General features: G+C 44.5%; 1 long non-coding RNA gene across 3 annotated transcripts; it reads left to right on the forward strand.

Moving 5' to 3' along the window:
* The first annotated feature begins 216 nt into the window (after nt 1-216).
* On the forward strand, nt 217-5,870 carry LOC139705441 (uncharacterized). 3 transcript variants are annotated; one of them, XR_011707343.1, is made up of 3 exons: nt 217-820; nt 1,242-2,282; nt 4,989-5,870. It is a non-coding gene; the product is annotated as an uncharacterized lncRNA (long non-coding RNA). The 3 variants fall into 3 exon arrangements; XR_011707345.1 differs by lacking the exon at nt 4,989-5,870 and adding an exon at nt 4,566-4,982; XR_011707344.1 differs by lacking the exon at nt 4,989-5,870 and adding an exon at nt 2,472-2,553.
* Nucleotides 5,871-6,170: the final 300 nt, after the last annotated feature.

The raw sequence follows: 6,170 nt of genomic DNA on the forward strand, positions 1-6,170 counted from the left end.
TCCTACTTGAGTGGCTCGTGATTTGTGCCCAGCCAGACTGCCGCAGAGATTTGATATAGATTTGTATTTTTTTAATCCATAATTCCATTTGTGATGTCTTGTGTTTATTGATTTACAGATATTAAAATATGCTTGCAACCCTGGACAAAAGCCCAACTGGATCATGTTTATTATCTTTTTAATTTGCAGTTGAATCAATTTGCAAATAGTTTGAAGGTTTTTATGTTGAGTGCAGAGCAGGCTGAACTGTGTTGTCTGCAGGGCAGGCTGAACAGATGTTGGCTGCAAGATAGCCCACGCACTCAAACCCCCCTCTATCTGGTCCTTTATCACCTGTTTGCCTCAAGTCTGAACATTCAACCCTGCTTAAGGCTGAACACTTAACCCCCCCTTGGGCCAACAAGGCAGCTTGCAGACCCAGAGGCCCCATTAGATTTGGGCTATAAAAACTCCCTCCTGCCAGGCCCCCCTCTCTCTTGCTCTCTCTCTCTCTTGCTCTCTCTCTCTTGCTCTTTATCTTTCTTACACGTGCTCTCTGTCCCTCTCTTGCTCTTGCTCTCTCCCTGTTCATCTCTTCTCTTTTCTCTCTCTCTCTTTCCTTCTTTCTTTTCTCTTTGTTGCACTGCTGCAATAAAGATCTTTTGGTTGCTCCGAGTGTTGTGGTCACTTTCCTTTCATTGGTGCCGAAACCCGGGAGAGGGTTAAAACCCACTTTTGGGTCCCTCTTCCTTCGGAAGTGCCACTCACCAGATGGCCTGAACCCAGGCCTGAACCCATTTTCTCGACTGCCAGAACTCCATCCACCACCAGCCTTCGATTGGTGAGTTTCCCTTTCCTGGAGTCCTAAACCCGATGGTGGTGTCAGGAGGATTTGGCAGTTGATTGTCCAGCAAACCTCTTTGCCCACCTGCGGGGAGGAAAACACCCCACCACAGCCTTTAAGGCTACGGTGGCCCTCAGGGACTCCTTCCTAGGGCAGAATAGACTCCTGGGTTCAAAATTATTCCCTTCCCTTCCCGGCTGTTAGTTACCAGCATAGGCTTTGTAGGTCTCCCTCAAAGAACTGTGTAACCTCCAGGGACACATAACAGAGAACTGAACATCACAGCCCACCCAGACCTTCACCATCTCTGTGGCTCTCCTAAAATCCTAGTCCTCACACCTTCAAGACTCGGCTGCTAGAAAGAACCTTACCCTCCCCTTCCTCCCTCTTCCCCGTCTCTCTCTTTCCCCTCTTTCAGGCCCTGCGAGTCTCTGGCCTCTCCAGGAGGGGTCCCGAAAGGAAAAGCCTTGGCCAAGGTCTCCCACGGCTCCAGCTCTGTCCAGGACGAGAGCTTCGACTGTCAGGATTCGGTGATGACCAATCTCTGCAGCTCGAACCTGCCACTAAGGCACTCCTGATTTTTGGCTCTAGCGGGGACACTCCTTTTGCCAATAAATCAGTTTCCTCCTTCTCTCTTATACTACGGTTTCGTCTCCTTCCTTCTCCTCTATACCAAGTTTGCATCCCCTTGCCTCCTCCTTATACTACTTTGCGACATGGGTAATGTGTCCTCTCTGCCGGTCGACTCTCCCCTACAATGCCTCTTGGATAACCTCAAAACCCTCTCCTTGACACCAGACATCAAACCCCCAAAATTGATCAAATATAGCGCCCAGGCCTGGCCCACTTATCCCTTAGACAACCAAAGCAGATGGCCTCCCTTTTGGGTCCCTGGATCCCTCCATTCTAAGGGATCTCTACAATTACTGTGAGCATTTGAAAAAATGGGTAAAAAGCTGCTATATCAAAGCTTTCTTCTTGCTTGTGCTCTCTGCACCTCTTGCAGACCTCTGCAAATTCTTCTAGCTTGCAAACCAACACCCACAACCACTGATCCCCAATCTCCTCCTCCTCTGGACTCATCCACTACTTTTGACCCTACTGATGAATTTCCACCCTATCGCCCAGCTCAAATAGGTCCTCACCCTCAACCTTCTGCCCCAGCCCCTCCACTGTCTCCCCCACCTGAACAACCTGACTTCTGCTCTCCACTCACTAGATCAAAAACCTAAACAACCGTCTTTCCTCAAAACATTGCCTCTTTTCTGAGGTAGCAAGTACTGAAGGAATCCCTCTACCCACTCACTCCTCTCTTCTCCTGTCAGTGCCCACACCGGGTCCCACCAGGTCCTCTTACCAGCTAACCCAAAGCTCAAACAAGCTGAGGAGAGCCCTTGGACCCCTATCAGAGATCTGGTGAAAATGGCCTTTAAAGTTGCTTTGTCATCACTGAAAACAGGTTACTAAGAATTGTCCCTTACAGGCTTTTTTGGGATACTCACTCCCATCCTCCCCTCTGCTCTACCTGTTCTACTGCTCAAGTTTTCCTTGCTAGGGAAAATCCTATTCTTTTATATCACTCCTTCCTCATTCTCAGATCCACCAAGCTGCTCTCAGCCCCACCTTCCTGTCTTCCCCTCCCTACCAGGCCCACAGAAAAGGCTTAACTGACCTTCTCCAGAAATCTTCACCATGGCTGATTTTAGGATTTTCAGCAAAAGAATCCCTATAAAAGAATTTAGTGTAGATAAACTTCCTATTTTCCTGTTGCCCTGTTTTACTTGGTCACTGGCTGGAAAAATCAGTACTCCAGGTGCTGGACACCCCTTACTAGTTTTTTCACAAAATATGTAAAACAAGGTCACTGGCTTTGAGCTGGGGCTTCACAGAGAAGGCTACATGTCTAAGATAAGGAGGTTACCAACTGGGCTCCATGATAACACTGGCAGGGGTGGGGAGGGTGGGGGGAAGAGGAGAGAAAGGGAAGAAAAAGCTCTCCCCCTCCCAAGTGTCCTTGAAGGGTTAACTTGCCCAGAACAGAGGAAAAAAAACCACAAAACTGCTTTTTGTGAACTTCTGCAGACTACGAACTTCTGAGCCCCTTCCCTTACATGTTGGGTACAAAATTCTGAAACAACCTAAACTTGGGGTTCAGGGGATTAATTTATTACAACAGAAGCAGTGCCCTCTAAATCCGGCTGCAACCAAATAAAACTGTTTCCCTATCTTCAGTACTATCCTAGGTGCCTTGCCTTGTCCGTCCCTACAACAGTATAATTCTATATACTTAAACATTGTTCATGTTTTCATGAAATGGTCAACAGATGTGATTAATTGTGTGCTGCAAATAACAAAATATCTCTTATTAAAATGGAATAATTTGCCTAAATTCAGAAATTTACAAGGATTATTTAAAAATGTAAAAAAAAAAAGAAAGAGTTAACAAATAGGAAAGAGAAATTAGAAGGTTCTAGGTATGGATTTAATAGAAGGAAAATGTGTTTCTGGATAAGAGAGTCTGTTAAGTAAATAAGAGGGTTTAAGTAAGTGCTAAAGAAGGTCTGTATATACAACTATGGTTAAACAACAACTGTTATTTTGCAATATTGTAATATGTTATTTCTCTAAAAGCTAAACTTGACTAATATAAAAACATCAATAATAATTGTGGTACTATTACTCTTCTTTGTATATTGAATGTGCTCATATTTTCCAGGTATATGTCATTAAGATAGAAGCTTTAAAAAACTATATCAAGCTGGTGTTCTCCAAAAGGTTGCATGGTTATTTTAGGCTTATAAAAATAACATATCGGAGATTTATTTATAGTTATCAATAAGATTAATATAAAGTTCTATACACTGGGTACAATTTAAATGTAATATACTGTATTACCTAGTATTCATGTGACATCAACAATATATGTAAATTTTATAAAATAATATTTAAAAAAAAAAGATCAGCTTCAATACTAGAACACTTTACCTAAGATTTATAAATCTTAGCCTTACCTGAGATAAGGCTGTGCTTCCCATCTTACTACATGTAAGAATGACTCCAAAATAGGCCAGACTTCAGCTAAAGCCCAATACTCTTAATTTAGGGTGAAACTGACTTTGCTGGATGTTTATGATCAAGATTAAAGTTAAACTAAAATGGCCAAGAAAACCAATATTTGGCTCTGGCCCTCTGAGTCAGTCTGAATCCAGGAAACAGGGAACTTCTCTAAAGAGCTTTGCAACTCTGGGCCATATAACCTCCTGATCAGGGAGATTAATGAGACCACTGGAGAATGAAAAGCCAATCAGTGCATTTGCTGTGAATAGGAGGGTCATTGGAGACAGGAGACATCCCTGATGCTTCCAAGGGAAGCCACATGGTCAAGCAAGACCTGGACCCATCGTAGCGCAAATGGCTCTAGCAGAACTAAGAAGCTGCTCTCAGGTTCCCCCACGAGCGACCCCTATGGGAAATCAGCTGACTCTTAATAATAGATAGAAACAAAGTCAATTTTGACCAGCTTGATCTTAAACACCTACCAAAACCAGTTAAGCCAAAACCAGTCATTCCTGGGAGTAATGAAGGACAAGAACAGCTAGAAAAGAGGAGACAGCAACTAAGCCAACAGGCTCCATGGGGAATGTTCAGTTAAGTATGGCCTTGGCTCCTCCCCCCCACAGGACCCCTATTAGTCCTCTCTATGTTTCTCCTAATAGAACCATGTCTATTAAATTGCCTACAGAAGTTCATGCAAGATCAGATACACAAATTCACCAACAAGCTGGTCAATCAACTACTTCTTTAAGACTGCCATCCCTGATGCCCAAGATGGACACCTATGACTCATGACCAACTCCTCTGGCTCCAGAGACTCTGTGCCCATCTAAAACCCTCTCTAACCCTTTTTCCAATTTTCACAACCCCTCTTTCACTTCCTAGGAATGAGAACTACTCTCCAGCACATCCACTCTGCTTATTCTGTCTGCTCTACAGTATCCCCACAAGGAAGCATCAAACCTAAACTCTCCCTGGTACCACCATGTCTCCCACCTTAAAAAGGCACTTGTTCCAAATGTCCAGTCCTGGACTTCCACCACGCCCACCAAACTCAAAATTTCTCGCCAACCCTCTTCTTCTTTTACCCTAATCATTATTCTCTCTCAAGTTTTTATCTCAAACCACAGATACCGCTTCTACATCCAAGTGACATGACACCAGGATGACACCACCCACTCTCAGTTTATGGGTCAAGGCGATTGATTGCCCTTCCACTGGCTGCAATCAGGCTGTCACCCTTAACATTACTGGATTCAACCAAGCCACCTCCAATACTTCCTAGAGTCCCTGCTACAGGACCAGTGGCTGATATCAAGAATCTCCTCCATCTAGGACTGGTTTGATGCCATCGAGGACTTGTGGCTTCAAGGAACTTTTATGGACTTTACCCCTACCACAGTAGTTGTCTGTAGCCACTGAGTGTTATTTCTGGCTGCCCTGGTGTTCTCAGACCTGTCCCCTGAACATTCCTCCACTTCCCCTTCTAGGTCCAACGCCGCCCACCATTAAGCAGGAAGAAGCCAGAGGACTTTACGCCGTCCCCCATGTCACTTAGAAAAACAAAAAGGGAGGAATGTTGGGTGCAGAGCAGGCTGAACTGTGTTGTCTGCAGGGCAGGCTGAACAGATGTTGGCTGCAAGATAGCCCATGCACTCAAACCCCCCTCTATCTGGTCCTTTATCACCTGTTTGCCTCAAGTCTGAACATTCAACCCTGCTTAAGGCTGAACACTTAACCCCCCCTTGGGCCAACAAGGCAGCTTGCAGACCCAGAGGCCCCATTAGATTTGGGCTATAAAAACTCCCTCCTGCCAGGCCCCCCTCTCTCTTGCTCTCTCTCTCTTGCTCTTTATCTTTCTTACACGTGCTCTCTGTCTCTCTCTTGCTCTTGCTCTCTCCCTGTTCATCTCTTCTCTTTTCTCTCTCTCTCTTTCCTTCTTTCTTTTCTCTTTGTTGCACTGCTGCAATAAAGATCTTTTGGTTGCTCCGAGTGTTGTGGTCACTTTCCTTTCATTTTGCTTCTAAGTTGTTAGGATTTGGATATGAGAAATCCTCCCCCCCCCAAAAAAAAAAAAAATCTTTTGTTAGGTAATGCAGGAATGTTCAGTAGTGGAATGATTAGATGAAAGTTGTAACCTAACTATTGGATCAATACATTTGATAGATTAATAGTTTGAGTGGATTATTGAGTGGTAATTGTAGACAAGTAGGGCATGGCTAGAGCAAGGAGGTCATTGGGACTGTGTGCCCTTGGGGAATATATTTTGTCTCTGGCTCCTTGCTATTTTCTG

The sequence above is a fragment of the Marmota flaviventris genome, chromosome 4 (assembly GCF_047511675.1).
Source record: "Marmota flaviventris isolate mMarFla1 chromosome 4, mMarFla1.hap1, whole genome shotgun sequence".
Lineage (NCBI taxonomy): Eukaryota > Metazoa > Chordata > Mammalia > Rodentia > Sciuridae > Marmota > Marmota flaviventris.